Source organism: Emys orbicularis, chromosome 3, assembly GCF_028017835.1.
Source record: "Emys orbicularis isolate rEmyOrb1 chromosome 3, rEmyOrb1.hap1, whole genome shotgun sequence".
Taxonomy (NCBI): Eukaryota; Metazoa; Chordata; order Testudines; family Emydidae; genus Emys; species Emys orbicularis.
The window spans coordinates 39,145,544-39,163,099 of record NC_088685.1 but is presented as its reverse complement, the minus strand read 5'-3'; the positions used below and the strand labels follow the sequence as shown (position 1 = coordinate 39,163,099).

At 38.2% G+C, this 17,556-nt stretch overlaps 1 protein-coding gene across 1 annotated transcript in view; it reads right to left on the bottom strand.

Annotated features, from left to right (window-relative positions):
- The window catches only part of PXDN (peroxidasin), a 158,811-nt gene that overhangs the window by 132,803 nt on the left and 8,452 nt on the right, over positions 1 to 17,556 (bottom strand). The gene's annotated exons all lie outside the window — the stretch shown is intronic.

Genomic DNA, 17,556 nt, shown 5'->3' with positions numbered 1-17,556 from the left:
CGGTGATAAACGTATTATATTTATCATGAAACAAGTTCTGTATGTTCCTATGCAAAGGTAATGTACAGTATCAGGAAAGTTGTTATTATACATAGTGTTCTCATCAGTTAATGAATAACACACTTTAAACTGCATGCAGTTGTTCTTCAAATGAATTCTTTCAAACAAAACATAGAAAAGAGGAAGGGCAGCTGAAAGCTACTCCGAACTCTTGAAATCAAAAGCCTCAGCTTCCTGGCTAAGTGATGGAAACAACAGCTTTAAACATCCTTGAGATAACTAACACCAACCACACAGTGAAAGAATGAAAACAAAACCAGAAATATTATAACCAGTGGACTCATTTGCTAGCTACAATATTTAGTAAAGAGCTTTATAACACAGAACATGGGGAAACAGTTTCTGGAAATAACAGCTGGAATGCACTAACATACTTTCCATAGAATGATATCTTCAGAATCTTGAAACTGAGTAAATCAGGGAGCTTATGTTTACATTGGACATCCTCTTTGTTCTTGCAGTAAAAACTGCCTAAGGGTGAACTGATCTTTATGCATATGCCAAGATTTAGACATAATGTGTAATCTCTCTTTTGTTTGTGCTTTAGTCCTTCTCCTGGAGGGTCAACACAAAATTCTTTGTTATAAATTCTAGTCTCCTTTCAGCTGACAAAGCAAATTTTAAAATAATGCATTTAGCTATTTTACTGTTTCACAGCATATTGAGGAGACAGAGGAAGTTGAGATTTTTCCAATAAAGGATTTCACTTATATAGAAATCCTATGTTTTGTAACATGAAAGAACCTCAATTCCACATCATCAAAACTTCACAGGCTCCCTGTGATTGCTCAATAGTCCCCTACATCACAACAGTTCTTCCAGCCATACTGGAAAAGCATTGCTCATTTGCTTTATAATACTGGAATGCAATCAGTAAAACTCATTGAACACAGCAAATAAACATCTGACAAATGCAAACTTTATAGAAGTTGTTCTGAAGCAATAATTGCACTAATTCTTTCATTGTACTGTCTAAAATGTGGCAGACTACAAATTACAATATTAAAGATGTGTCATGACAACGCTACATACAAAAAATTAATAAAAGCAAGGAAATTACTAAATTCCACAGCAAAGGGAAATAAGGCAGCATTGCCCGATTGTCTCAATATAGTATCTGTCATCTACAGAGGATGCAGTGAGGTTGCCTGCATCAGAGGTAAGATTGGCAAAACGACATTAACTTATATAGGGTTGGCAGTACAGAAGTTATATTATCCCATTAAAAACAGCAAACTACAGTATATGCAAAGTGAGATGCTGCTCTTTTCCATCCAAAAAATGATTTATATAGCTTTTTACGAAGAAAAAAATGTTAATTTGGATGCACAAACACCAGACTTGTACAATGTACCAGTGTTTCTAACATGACATTTTGACACCAGTAGTAACTTTCATCAAAATGAGGAAAAATCTGCAACATTTATCAGTGAAAAAGAATGAAGTCTAGAATTTTTAAAGGTGCCTATAGGAGTTAGGCACCTGATCATTTACATATTTTTAGCTCCTTTGACAGAAAGGATGGACCAGTGTTTCAGGTGCTATCTTTAGATACAGGAGACCTAGGCTCAATTACCCATTCCACCACATATGTCATTTGTGACCTTGGGCAAGTCATTTAGTTGCCCCGTGTGCAAATAAATATATTGGTACTGGGTACCTTACAGGAGTGTTGTTACCATAAATACATTAAACACTGTAAGGAGATCAGATATTACATATAGCAATGGAGACCAAGATCTCAGATAAATAGTTTTGAAAGTTCCATCCAAAATCTTTACTTAAACACCTGTTTAAAGATGAAATCTTTCCTCAATATGTAGATATAAATATTATAATATGGTAAAACAATCTTCATTGCTTTAATTTGGCAAGTTGAAGGGAGGAAACATGGTCTTTGATTCTACTTGAATAGGTAGGGATGATGATATTCCTCAAAACTGTTTTCAAAGGATGGATTTTAATCAAATTAGAAGTGGGCCTTTCGCTCATCATTGCACTTTCTCCAAAACTTGTATGACAGCAGAGGTCAGAAAAAAAGTTGGATGTGAAATGTAATGAATGTATCCTCCCATCAGCGTGTAATGGCACTTATGAAACTCCAGTTGGCAATAATTGGTGATGCCTCCAACTCATCTAATGTAGTTGGTCCTAACTGGTTATATTCCTTTGTCAAGAAAAATAGTGCAAATCTCTAGAAAACTTTTTTTTTTCCTTTAAAGAGAGAAGGATGTAAGTTAATGGCCTATATTACAGAAATTCTACAGATAAAGATCAGTGATTAAACAATTTTTTTCTTGATTAAATATTTTGGTAATTCATTCCAGTTTCCTAGGAGTACTTCAGAACAATGAGCATTACTCTTGGAATTCTCGCAAATAGATCACTCTGTCATTGGTACAGCTTTTTTTTTTTTTTTTTTTAAAGGAAATAGTAAATATTTTTCTAACAGCTGAAAACCAATTACCAGCAACAGAAAATCTCCTAGCATAAATGCCAAGCCACTATGTTTCTCAATGCAGAACAAAAGATCTGCAAATGCCAACAAGACTACATTGCTTATGTCTACTTTATTCTTATTCTTTTTTATTCAGGGTCATTGCAGCAGGAAATGAAAAACAACCATCAGCACAGCAAAAACATTCAAACAGAACAAAGCATGAAAATTGCACAAAAGAGGTTATATAATCAAGTCAATGCAGTAACTGGAAGATGTCAATGGCACATTAATGCTATTTTAATGACTGCCCTGTTAAAAAAAAAAAAAAAAGTGACACATTTATGTGACTCATTGAACAAACAAGATACGTTTGTCACTCTTAAAATGAATTCTCAACAATATTAGCTACTTATAATATCCCTCTGTGTAAAAGCCTAAAATCTTCTAGAATATGAGACCAACAAAGGAAATTAAAAAAAAAAAATCATTTTAAAATGTTAAACCTGAAATTTTATTTTCAGAGACTCTTTAGAATCAAACCTACAATGCATGTTCATTCTCCTTGCATTTCATTTTCTGGGTGATTTCTTCCCCACTGGCTAATCATTAAAAGCAGTAAGTGATCTCCTTTCATTAAACAATTAAATATTTTAGTATCTGATTATATCAAAACACAATCATCCTAAATTCTCATAAGTAAAAACAACACAAACTATGAAAGAGACCCGAACATAAAAATACAACTACTATCAATTTTGGATCAATAACTAAGAGAGGATTTTTAACTGGTGAATGGATTTTATTTTATTTTATTTTTCATTTTAATAACTATTATTTCATAACAAAAGAAAAGCCTTTAAAATACTCTTCCACAACTGAAACTATTACCACGGGATGCAAACTTATTTCATAGCAGTAATCCTTTTTTTTACAAAATAGCTTATAAAAATTACCAACAGTGCAGCCTCATTCATTTGTACATTCTCCTATTCCAGTGTTTCCCAAACTTGGGACGCCACTTGTGTAGGGAAAGCCCCTGGCGGACCGGGCCGTTTTGTTTACCTGCCGCGTCCACAGGTCCGGCCGATCGTGGCTCCCACTGGCCGCGGTTTGCTGCTCCAGGTCAATGGGAGCTGCTGGAAGCAGCGCAGGCCAAGGGACGTACTGGCCGCCACTTCCAGCAGCTCCCATTGGCCTGGAGCCGCGATCGGCCAGACCTGTGGACGCGGCCGGTAAACAAACTGGCCCGGCCCGCCAGGGGCTTTCCCTACACAAGCGGCGTCCCAAGTTTGGGAAACACTGCCCTATTCAAATAGTCTATAATTTGCACAAATACATGCTGGTTTCTCCATACTCTTTTTAATCAGTACCTTTTGCATTTAAAGACTGTAAAAATCCACTCACAATATGCTTTTCCTGTTGAATGTGGAGAGACCTAAGTCATTAATTTCTGCAAAAGTTAATTTTAATAAATAAATAATAATAATAATAGTTTGCTGTTTTCAAGAGAAGATAATATTCCAAATGTGAATCAAATGAAAATCGATGCAGTCATCTTATTAGCTTCAGTGCTTCTGGTGCTACTGTCTTGCTAGCTTTTCCAATCAGCTGTGCAAGTGAAATTAACAAAGCACAGGTCAATTTCATTGATCGATAATAAAATAGAAAAGTTAGTTAACTGTTGTTATATCCATTTACAGATGCCCAAGACTCGGGTTTGTTTACCTGCAGCCTCCGCCGGTTCGTCCGATTGCAGCTCCGACTGGCCACGGTTCGCTGCTCCAGACCATTGGGGGCTGCAGGAAGCGGCGTGGGCCGAGGGATGTGCTGGCCGCCGCTTCCCGCAGCCCCCCATTAGCCTAGAACGCCAAACCGCATCCAGTGGGAGCTGCGATCAGCCGAACCTACAGAGGCTGCAGGTAAACAAACCGTCCCGGCCAGCCAGTGGATTTCCCTGACGGGCCGTGTGCCAAAGGTTGCCGATCCCTGAGTTAGTCTTTAAATCAGAAGCATTTGAAAACTACCATAATCCTGAAAATATGCTCTTCTAAAAAGCCCCCATGTTTTGTCAGTAGGTAAGGATGAAGGATGGGTTCAGGGGTATTTGGTGGATCTGCCATGAATAAAGGTTTCCTGACCAGTTTGTGAGCATTTCTTTTTTTGTGTGTGTGTGGTATAATTCTGTTCCCCTTGACTTCCCCTGCCAAAGGTTGCCGATCCCTGGACTAACTGTATTATTCAGATGGACTCAAAAGCATTTCTGTAGTTTAATTTAACACTTAATGCTTGGAAAAGTCAGGACGAGTGTTCCATGAACTTTAGGTTTTTTAATTTCTTTTAAAGTTGCCTTCAATTTTAGAAATGATATTTTGGATATTTTACTATATTCCCTTTTGCCTCCTTGTTGTAGGCAGACAGCTCTGCCTCCTGTCTGATATAGGATGGAAAGCCCCATGCCCCTTGTGGGGCAAGCTGCAGCTTCGTGAATTTTCTGCCTCATGATGCTTTTGAACACCAAAGTGGGTCATGGATAGAAGTAGGTGAGTTAGTAATTGTCGTGCTCCAGTCTCCTCCAAGATCCTTTCACTTCCCAGCATAACAGATCCAACAACGGAGCCAAGATTGAATCTCCGTCTCACCACTCTCATCAAGGCAGGTAGCCTCAATACAGTCACTTATGCTAAAAATCCCAATCCTACAATCGCATCTATCTTTTCCCACCCAACTTCCGTTATTACTGACATCCCTTTTTATGGGGCAGAAGAGGCTACCCCCAGAATAACACCTCCTCCTGCAAGGGGCAATAGTAGTTATTCTCAGGAGACAAACGATCTTACAGGGTCCAGTGGAGCTGCTCTAGGATTCTCCCATGTGATATGTTCCTTGGAACAGAGGTCACACCCTTTTTTCTATTTGGAAATTGTGGGTATTGCCAGAAATAAATAATAATGATGAAGTGAGGAGAAACCTCTGTCCCAGAACCCACAAGGAGAAGCAGCCATTCACAATTCCACCTCAGTCAAAATCTCCATGCCTGCTTAGAAGGTACCAGTGTACCACAGCTTGGTCACCCCAAGAAGGAACTAAGCAGATGTGAAAGACTCATCAACACAAGAAGGGAAAAGACTGTGGCTGGCATATACTAGAGCTCCTCTGATTTGCACAGGAAGCTGAGAACACAGCTCCTTTGCTTGGGGAGCTCTAGGACAGGAGGTCTTCTTTCCTCCCCACAGGTCATTCTGGTTAGCAACTCCTTCTATTTGTGCAAGGTGAGATGTGTCCAGAGCATAACTACTCTTATCTCCACAAGAGAGAGTGCCCTGGTAATGGCTCCTTCTGTCCCCACAAGGCAGGGGAGGAGAAGATTCAGTGATGATATCATCTAAGGGTGTCAGGAGAGCAGACTGCATTCTATGGCGACCCCCACTTATTCACATGCTTAGTACCATCTTTATGCTGACACTGCCTATCTCAATGGGGGAAAGAGGGTATAGATATGTTATGACTTACACCCCCAGACTAGATTTCTAGCAGTAGGGACAGGAGAAAAGGACATGTTTGCCCACTAAATCCCACCCTGAGCTACATTTGTGGTTGAGAAGCAACTCTGAGGCAAAGTTCTCCATGCTCCTGCTGCTGCTCCAGAAAGGAGAACTCACTCCCACAAACAGCAGTGCTGTCTCCCTGAAAACAGAAATGAGCGATCAATGAGTTAGTCTAGCAGAGTGCTTTTTGAAAGGCAAAAATATATGTGGTGAGAAAAAGAGACCACTAGAAAGACCATGTTATGCTTGTGTTGTCTGTCCTGATAATAAAAGTTTACAAACAATTCTACTATAACAGCTTTAAAGCTACAGTCCTCTCATCATGTAACAATTTACCTTAAATTCTACATTCATATTTACATTTAGGAAATAAAAGGTTGATGTATTATTGCTTTTTATCATATTGTACAGTGCTTTGCACATTGGAAAGGTATTATTGACAACCAAAGCATTTCATTCCATGTTAGAAAATAGGACTAAACTATATCATATATTTGAAACTTTTTCCCCTTCACACATCTCTTCTCATCCCTTGCCACACAAAAATAAGTCTAAATTGCTTAACAAAAAAGCACAAGGACAAGTGGAAAACCTGACTGTTACAGATTCCACAGATGTGTCTGTCATTTCCAAGAAGACTGTCTTGTATATGTTGTTAATCGTTTTACATATTGACAGCCTCAGGCTATCAAATTCATTTAGTCTAAGTTGTCTACCTTCTTCCTCCTAACAAACAAAGCCATGATAGTATCATCAGTGTTCAGCCAACAACTGGTTATACATACAAAATGTGGGTAAAGGGGGAAGTAGTCATGAAAGTCTTCTGAATCCAAGCGAAACAGAAATAGGAGACTACATGTTTCAAAGTAAATTATAATCTCCTGTAATTCTTTTATTACAGTAAACAAAGAAGGGAAACATAAAATAGCAGGAAGAAGCAGTTGTACACATACAAATACTTTTGTCTGGTTTTTTTTTAAAATGACACCAAAGTGGTAGAAGACAATACACAAAGTTCATTCTTCCATATAAATGAAGATATACTGTGATAAATGGGGGGGGAGGGTGGAGAGAGGAATAGCTCCCTTTTATGGACACCCAGCCAGCCAGTAGCTATAAAATCCCTCTTAGTAGCTGTTCTCAAATTGCTCTACCTGTAAAGGGTTTAAAAGTCTCACTGCTATGCATAGGTAAAAGAAAGTGAGTGGGCACCTGGCCGAAAGAGCCAATGGGAAGGCTAAGACTTTTTAAAATTGAAAAAAGACTCCCCTTTTGTCTGTCTGTTGTTTTCCTGGGGAGAGGCGGACAGGGCAGCAACTTGGTAAGAAGCTTGGGCCAGGTATGAAAAAATCATCAGTATCATATCTAGAAACTACTCATTTAAAACCCCAGATACTTAAGTAGATCAGGAAACGTCTTGAAAGACTTGATTAGGTTTATCCCTTTTATTTTGTTATGGCTTGTGGATTCCTCTGTGCTAACCCCAGGTGCTTTTGTTTTGCTTGTAACCTTTAAACTGGACCTCAAGAAAGCTATTCTTGGTGCTTAATCCTTGTAGTTGCTCTTTTAAAATCTAGCAATAGCCTGAGTTCCCAGATGTATTTTCTTTCTTTTTTTTTTATTAATAACATTTACCTTTTTTAAGAACAGAATTGGATTTTTGTGTCTTAAGAGATTTGTGCACATCTGGTTTAATTAGCTGGTGGCAACAGCTGCTTTCTTTCTTTCTTTTTTTTCCTTTTCTTTTCTTTCTCAGCTCTACCCTGGATAGGGGGGTGAAAGGGCTTGAGGGTACCCCACAGGAAGGAATTCCCAAGTGTGCCTTCCTGGGCTCTCAAAGGGGTTCTGCACTTGTGTGGTGGCAGCACCTACCAAACCAAGGCCAGAGAAAAGCTGTAACCTTGGGAGTTTAATACAAGCCTGGAGTGGCCAGTATTAATTTTTAGAATCCTTGCGGCCCGCACCTTCTGCACTTGAAGTGCCAGAATGGGGAATTAGCCTTGACATATACCCTGTCAAATATTTTTTATACTTTGTTTCACTCTCCATCAGTTAACATCAGCTTAAAATCTATCAGTTATTTTCATTATTGACTTAGTTCTTTCCATTTGGCACCCAAATCTTAAAATTAACAGTTAAGTTCCTTGTGCACCGGCATCATCTGTTATCATCAGTGAGGTAAAACCAGCTTGCTCCAAGACAATGAAAACACAACTTGGGGCACTGAGAGCAGTTTTACGCTCATCCAACAAAAACAACATATTTAACTTGGGTACTTATTACTCTACCACCAGTGTTCCTAATAAAAAAAAAATGCCCCCAACACACCACACACATATACAATTAAATCTTGTGCAGGTTAATATTTGATTAATCTCTCATAAAAATGGAATAAGCACAGAAAAATAGAAAATGCTATTAAGAACATCTTTAGAACTAGATATCCTAGCATAAACAGACATGTGCTTAAGAAAAGCAGGTGTGTGAAAATACCCACACACACCCAAAAATCTAACATTACAGACTGAGCAGATGGGACCAACATTAATTTTTTTAAATAATTTAGAATTGTCAATATTTTGAATACCTAAAATGCTGTAAATGGTTTGGGACCTAGCTATCACAGAGACTGCCTCTCTCCTCATGTGATATTGTGGCAATTAAGACCATCTGAATAATTACACTGTTTTAAACCAGTTTTAATTGGTGGCGGAGGAAGGGGGGAAAAGAATAGAAGGGAATTTTCACAAGAGGGTCCTCAACTATGGAATTCACTTCCGCCCACCTCTTTATTTGACAGAGCCCAAATTTGTGGATCTTGAAGTCAAATTACAAGGCCAGTTTATTCTCTTGTGCTTCCTCTGGGGACATAAGGTATTGAGTGATTGAGGGCAGTCTTAGGGCATTTCTACACAACCACTTATGTCAGCAAAATTTATGTCCCTCGGGGTTGTGAATATTCCACCCCTCTGAGCCACATAAGTTACAGCGGCATAAGCTCCGACATAGCTACCGCCGCTCGTTGGGGGTGGGTTAATTATGCCAATGGGAGAGCTCTAGAGCAGCTACATGAGTGATCTTACAGTGGCACATCTGCATCGGAACAGCTGTGCCACTGTCAGCTCTGTAGTGTAAACACAGCCTTACTTTAGGTGTATCTGGGTTCTTTAATTGTGGGATTGGTGCAATCTCTGTTTTGTAATTAAAATGTTGCGTTTGTGCCTAAAGCAAGGGATAGGTGTATTTTAAATAAATCAAACGGGCACACAGTAGCATTAATATACTAAATATACCATGCTGAAATAGACAAGATTTCTCATGAAGTTGCCAAGAAACAGAACATAGTAAGTAGATGACCTTCTAAAAGTGTCATAGTTGTGAACACCATGTGTAGCCAAGTATCTAAAACTCAAAATAGTAATAAGGAAAAGTATTCCCTCCTAATTAGTTTCTCAGCTATGAAATATGGATTTTTTTTTACAAAACTACATTTTAATCCAAAATGCATTCTCATCTACTGAAAAACTTGTATTGGAGAATAAACTGAGAATTTCTTCCCAGTATGAATATTAAATACTGTAGTACACACGGCTTAAAATTAATTCACCCACACTTTCATTTGCAAGCAAACAATATGCATTGACAGGAAAGAAATAATGGGAGTTTATTAATTTGATCCCAAGTCCCATAGTTCCTAGTATGCATCCCATAATGCACCGTGAGAAAAAACAGAGCATGGAGCAGAGTGGAAGAACCATGCATTATGAGATATCTGTCCAGAATTCTGAGTGATTAGTTTGCACTGACACAGAACTGTGAGGATGTAATGATTAACCATGAAAGTGCCATAGGGGAAATCAGGCAAAGGCATTTAAGATGATGCTACAGCTAGTTTGTCCCACCACAAAGATACTGAGCTGCCGGAGGCCACCAGAGAGTTGTATCCAAAGTGTCTTCCCTTTAAGTTCCCAAGATAACCTTCCAGATGTGAAATGAACATTAAACTGATTCACTGCTGTCTTCTAAAGTCTGCAGGGAGACAGCTTCATTGCCTCTGGTGCTGCTCACAGCTTTTCCAAGTACTAGGAGAATGACAGTTGACCAGATACTTACCTTTTATTGGTATTGACCTTTTATTGGTGCTGGCAAGCTACAGACATTGGATCAATACAAGTTTTTAAACTCACCCATCTTGTCTCTTTCATATCCTGGGACCAAACAGGCCTACAACACTGCAAAAAGATACTTAGCAGTATTTATTGCAGCTATTGGGAACCTTCTCAGAAACTGACACGAATTAAGTCAGTTTCATGCTGCAATTTCTGGGAAAGCTGCAAGCAGCTGCAGATTCATAGGTACTGGAGCTAGAGGAGGATTCAAAATGGAGACTTGGGAAGCAGGAGAATGGTGGAAACACCACTATTGCAGCAGCCAGTGACAAAACTACATTTTTCAAAGAGAAAATTGTGCATGAAAAATTTCAGCCAACTCCATTCAAGATCACCCAGCCCTATTTCCTGTTCATGCTAATGCAATATTCCTGTGACAGCTATATTAATTGCTTATACGGAAAAGTAGAAGTTGGAAAGTATTTATCTATTTTTAACTATGTATTAGTCACAGGTTTTTTTCCCTTTTTAAAAAAATGTTAATAAGTGTCTCTTTTAGCTCCCAGTTAAATTTCAACAGATGCTATGAATGCCACAAAGTTCAGGTTGTTATAGAAAAATCATTTACCAGATGCAATAGGTTTCTACTTATTTTCAGATCTTGTTCCAGATATACAGTAAGTGGACACAAAGATTTTAAAAAAGACACTATGCCCTCACATTTGTTTTGTCTAGTACCTCTTAAATTAAAGCATCTGGAAGAACCAGAATTTTTAAATATAGTCTTCAAAGTTATAAAGATACTTTGCAAAGCAGAATCCATTTCAACTGCCAATAAATAAATCAAAGATATTTTGTCTTTACATAGAAATGAGAATGTACATTCGTATGATTATGACAGATGAACATTTAGGATTAGTGTTCAGATACATATTCAATCATACGTCTAAGGAAGAGTATGAGGGAGTAGAAGAGAAATAAGCAGGATATAAACCATGTGAGCAATAATTATATACAGGCAAGTTAAGTTAGATAGAGATCATATGTTAATAGTATTAGAAATCCCATTCCCAATGGAATCCAGAGAAAAAAGTGAAGGAAACTTCATGGAAAACTGTTTTGTGAAATGCCTGAATTGTCTGGAGTCTCTGGATTGTGAATAATACTGGAATGTGAAAGCAAGTTTCTTTTCTTCACATAGATACTAGGGCATCCACACGAGGCCATATACCTCTGAAATCATTACTGACAATAATTAAGCTGCCTTGCAAATAAAAACTGTTACATAATTATATTATTTGTATTCCAGTAACATTTAGGAGGCAGGACTCCACAGTGCTAGGCGCTGTACAAACACAAAACAAAAAGACAGTCCCCACCCGAAAAGACCTTCAGTTGGAAAGGCTGCTTTATTATAAAGTTTATTGAATAGAAGTGAGAATGGCAATTAGCTAATATGTATTACACTAGTTAATGTATGAATCAATAGCTACATGTTTATACTAGGCATCCTGGAATCATTACATCTTAAACGATTTCTATTGGGTAAAATTTAGAAAAGTGTCTAGGTGACTTAGTCATTTAGGAGCCTAAGTCCCATTGTAAGTAAATGGAACTTAGGCTCCTAAATGATTTAAACATTTTTCAAAAATATACCAAGAATCAAGAAAGAACTGTTATTTTGATTCAGACTAATTTTGATATTCAGAACTGAATTAGTCCAAAAATATTACCAATTAAAGAAGAAAAAAATAATTCCTGTTTTGACAGAAAATAGGTTGTCAGCTGTCAAACATGGATTCAAATAACTGAGCAGCATGTTCTGATTGACATGGGAAGAAGCTAAGACTTCAGCAGGAGACTGGCAAAGATGGAAGACAGTGAAGGCCCTGTGTTCTGCACAGAACAGAGAGGCATAAAAAAAGAGAGATGCTCTGATCAGTTCCTGATTACATATGGTCAGTAAGTATGTTAGATACACACATCTAACATGTCTACACTGCAAAAAAAAAAAAAAAAGCTAACTTGAGTCAGCCTAGGTTAAAATAGCAGTGAAGGCATTGCAACTCTGCTTTTTAACTCAAGTTAGCAGTTTGAGTCCAATCCCCAGCTCTACTAGGGTATGTCTACACTGCAGCTGAACCTCCTAGCCCAGGTAGACAGACTCGTGTTTGCTTGGCTCAAGTTAGCGTGCTAAAAATAGAGTGTGGACGTTGAGGCTGGACTCTCAAGCTCATCTGACCTCCTGGATCTGAGTTCGGGTGGCTAGTCTGAGTCTCCACTGGAGCTGCAACGTTCATAAACATCTGTCAGGGATGGTCTAGATAATATTTAGTCCTGCCTTGAGTGCAGAGGACTGGACTAGATGACCTCCCTAGGTCCCTTCCACGCCTACACTTCTATGATTCTCTTTGCTTGACTTTTAGCAAGTTTCAGCTGTTTACAGTGGGGGGGGGGGGGGGGAGAGTGTAATTATTAATTTACCACCACCGTGTACACAGTAATACATAGTAGGTACAAGATGCCAAAAAAATGAAAAGTCTATGCCATAAAGATCTTACAGTCTATACACTCAAGATCAATACAGGATATACAATGTAAAGCAGTAGTTCTCAATCAGGGGTATGTGTACCCCTCGGGGTACTTAGAGGTCTTCCAGGGGGTACATCAACTCAGCTAGACATTTTCCTAGTTTTACAACAGGCTACATAAAAAGCACTAGCGAAGTCCATACAAACTAAAATTTTATACAATGATTTTATACTGCTCTATATACTATACACTGAAATGTAAGTACAATATTTATATTCCAATTGATTTATTTTATAATTATATGGTAAAAATGAGAATGTATGCAATTTTTTAGTAATAGTGTGCCGTGACATTTTTGTATTTTTATGTCTGATTTTGTAAGTAAGTAGTTTTTAAATGAGGTGTAACTTGGGGGACTCCTACAAGGGGTGCAGTAGTCTGGAAAGGTTGAGAACCACTGATGTAAAGCATACACAAAAGGTATGTAATGATTAAAATGGGAATACTTTCTGGGGGAATTTTTTTTTTAAAGAAGAATGGGTCATGTTTTGTATTAAAAGGGCATTTTAAATTTCAATTGTTTTGACTATCTTTTTTTTTTTTTAATTACTGACAGAGCACCCTTTGAAAGGAATGCCATGAGGGGGGCTTTGGGGGGTTTTTTGTTTGTTTGTTTTTGTTTTAAGAAGGGGTGACGGGAAGGAGGTTTCTGCTCCCCTTATTAAAAGGGATTTTTTTTGGTGGGCAGTAAAACCAAACATGCTCATATCTACCATACTCCTGCCTGTTGTCTTTTCAGTCTCAAGCCTTGTCTACACATAAAATTAACTAAGTTTAAAAAATAATTTTAGCTAGTTCAAACGGGTGAAAACCCCTGTGTAGATACACTTAAATTGGTTTAAACTTGGTTTACATCAAGTTAGCTTAATTCAGTAAATTATTGACTAGATTCCAATCTAGAGGGAATAAGTGCCCTGATCATTACTTAATCAAATTCCAGCTGGTCACAGTAACAATGGATCTTGATGCTCTGTGAGAACTTTGCATAACAACATGGAACTTTCCCCTTGTTGGCTGCTGAACACAATTGTTTGCGTCCTTTACTGATGCCCCCAAGTCAGGGCAAGCGACCAGCAACTCATGTTTTAGTTTGACCCTTTCTAAAATATCCAATGATCTTGCCTCCAGTCTGCAATCAAGGAAAGTTGCTGTCAAAATGTAACCTGTCCAAAGTTCATTTTCCAGAATCATGATTCCAATGATCAGATCTCAGAAACAAGAGTTACAATATTGCTCAAAGGCAGCTTTTGTTAAGCAACCTCTCAGCAATAAACCAATAAAAATATGGGTTTGCTGGTTTCTCACCCGAATGTACACTGCACCATCCACTTGTTATGCCTTCCTTCTTCACATTTGTAAAGTATTTTTATTTAAACAGATTTTTGAATGAGCTATTCAGAGTTGACTGAGTACTAGGACCATGCAACTCTGTACTCTTAGAAAATATTTTCAAAAAATGCCAAGAGGAAAAAGTTCTCTAGAAGACCACCAAATAAAACATGTTAGAACCTCAGTTAAGACAAAGTTTAAAGGTTATGGTACTTTGGACACATTTATTCAAATAATCATTAAATGTACGCCACTAAGGGTCACAGATATGTTTTACAGCCAAACAGAAGAATAAAATGTGTTGGAAAACAGTATCAAAATCATTTAAAGATACTCTATATACTCTCTAAGAAGGAAGGAGGCAAAGTGACTAATAAAAGGATACTACGTGCACCAATCTAGCTAATGCTAAATAAACACTGAGCATGATCCCCATTAAAAGTGGCCAATACTATAAATATAACACTGCATATATTGAGTGATATTATTTTCCTCTCTTCTGCTAGACAGGCAGCAAGTAGAATGTTATGCTTGGTATCCTTTTTAAGAAGAAGGAAGGAATGTTGGAGTCAGAACATTCCATAGGGTTTGGGGGAGTGGTAACTGGAAAGAGAAAAAGGAAAAACTAAAGAAGGTACATTAACAACAGCAGCAGGACCCCACAGAGAAGGAGAGTAATGGCAAAGTGTCATTAAAGTAAAATCAGAGTAAAAGGGTAGCAGGATATATCCCAATGTTTTTGGTTAGAGTTCCCTTTTGTAACTCAGGGGAACAGAGAGAGGACACAAGTTTTGTTCTGAACTCTTTTACTGCTTCATAATTTTGTGTAGTGCTTATTAGTCTAAAGTTGTATTATAGTGGCACCCACAGACCTTAACAAGGATCAGGGGGCCCATCCTGGGCACTTTACAAACTCATAAATCCCAGCCCCAAAGAAGTGCCATATAAGCACAGATTAGACAAACAAGGACAAGAGGCTGAGAGCACACACTGCCAATGGCAGTTCTGAAGATCTCCAGGAGAGACCACAGGGAAGCCTGCACCATCAAAAAACACACAGTTTGGGAATCCTTGTTTTATTTGCTGTAACTAAGATGTTCATTCAGTTTTATTTGTAACAGAATTAGTTGGCTCTTGTTAACAGTAATAGTTTCATAGCAAAAAGAAACGAAACCCAGCAGCAGGATAAGAGAATGAACAAAAAAACACAACCTCAACACATTTGCGTCACTCCATTTTAGTTCATCTAATGCTCATTGCACCACCTCTCTGGATTCTTTTGAATTTCTGCCCATGTTTACAGTAGTAAGTCTATAACTTGGGGTTTTTTAAACCAAATTCTGAGTGGAACCAAATGGTTAAGGCAAATGGAACCAGCCATTTCATTTTTTTTAAAAGGGAAGACAAATTCTTCAGAAATCCTATTATTTTATACAGCAACCCTTCCAAACATATAAATCATTATAAATTTCTAACCTGAGTAATGTATATTATAAAAAGTAGTTTTACAACTGTAGTTTTCCGGTAAGTAAAGTTTTAGCCCCAACTCCTGTAAAGACTTACTATTACTCACTATTAATAGGCCCATTACAAGTGTGAATCTTTACAGGTTCAGAACCCTATGGACTATTCACAGTGAGGAAAGTTAAGCATAAATGTTTCCAGGATCAGACCTATAGTATTCAAAATATACATCTACTAAAATATGGACTGATGTATTATAGATGTATTCTGACTATGGGGCAATACAATCTTTACCTTCCATCTTTGCCAAGAATATCAATATTTAAACCCAAAATGAAATATTTGTAAAAATTACAATTTTGACAGAGAAATCCCCTGAGAAAAAAATTATCAAAAGTTTGTTTTTAAAAAGAATGTTTCAAATTTCTATACTATTTCATGCAATCAGCACTTGAAAAATATACCCAGCATCTTCTAGTATTTTCAAACAAGGTGAAAAATACCTGTGCAAGCAAACGAAGAATAAAATGTATTTCTTGTGTAATTGCTACAGATTGTTAGTTAAGATTATATTTAATATCTTTATTTGAAATGTAACTTACTACTTCTCTTTTCATTTAGTCCTATCTTATTTTTCTTCTTAACTTCATTCCACCATGTTTTCCTCTTTTATTTCCCATACTATGGTCACGGTTTATCTTCTCCAGCAGTGGTTTTACTGTCTGTTTTCTCTTCCCTTCTGCCTCCCTCAGGCTATATCTACACTGCCACTTATGTCGATATAACTTATGTCACTCAGGTGTGTTAGCCACCCCCGATCAACATAAGTTACACCGACCTAGCATTGTCCCCACCAGCGCTTATATCACCGGGAGAGCTTTTCTGCCAACATAGCTACAGCCACTGTAAACTCTCTAGTGTAGCCATAGCCTCAGTCTCTTCTCATTTTCTCCCTACATCTACCTCCTTCCCTGTACTTTCTGTTTCCTCTACTCCCAAACTCACCCTCTCAGTACCAATTCTCTTTTCAAACTAACAACTACTTCCCCTTCAGACCAATCAATTCACACAAAGAGAGAGCTTGAAAATTTTACCAAACACTAAATAGCCAGAGGACTAAACTTACCTGCTAAATATCAGTTTAAAGGATACAGGGCCCACTAATGAGCAGCACCTCCCAGGTAAGACGACAACATGAGCTACTTGGAAAGGGGAGGATGCTGGGATACTTATCAGTGTGCCTTCCTTGCATTATGCTTACCTCTCATATCAGCCTTTGTCTAACAGGTGTTTAAAAAAAAATTTAGACCCACTGCTCCAAACACCTTTGTCCCCCTAATCCTCAAACCCACAGCCTCCTGACTGCTGCAAGCATTAGGGATCTCACTATTCTACCCTCACCCCAGCCTCCTGGCTCCTGTGATTGGGGCAGGGAGGGTGGCTGCGCCTCTGCTCCTGTATCCCTTCCCAAGCATCCATTTTTTAATCTTTCTACCCAGTGAATAGCTCCAGTGCCTGCTTCTGTTGCTCCTAACTTTCAAAAGCAGCAGATTGAAACTGATCTGATTCTAGTGACTCTCACTGCTTCCTTTGGAGTTCCCAGTAGATGCAATGAAAATTGACATGACTAGTCACTTTTCATTCTACAGCCAATTGGGAAAACTGAGCTGTAGCAGAGGCATTGAAGACATGTCAGCAGACTTAGGAAGATAGTACTACATCAGAAGGGTAGCCGTGTTAGTCTGTATCAGCAAAAATAATGAGGAGTCCTTGTGGCACCTTAGAGACTAACAAATTTATTTGGGCATAAGCTTTTGTGGGCTAAAACCCGGTAAAACCCACAAAAGCTTATGCCCAAATAAATTTGTTAGTCTCTAAGGTGCCACAAGGACTCCTTGTTGTTAGTACTACATCAGCTTAAACACAGTTTACAACTGGATGCTTATTTTTGCAACCATCTGCTGAAGCTAATGGCACTCATCAGGAAAAGCTTCCTACTGAACCCAGCTGACTGGGT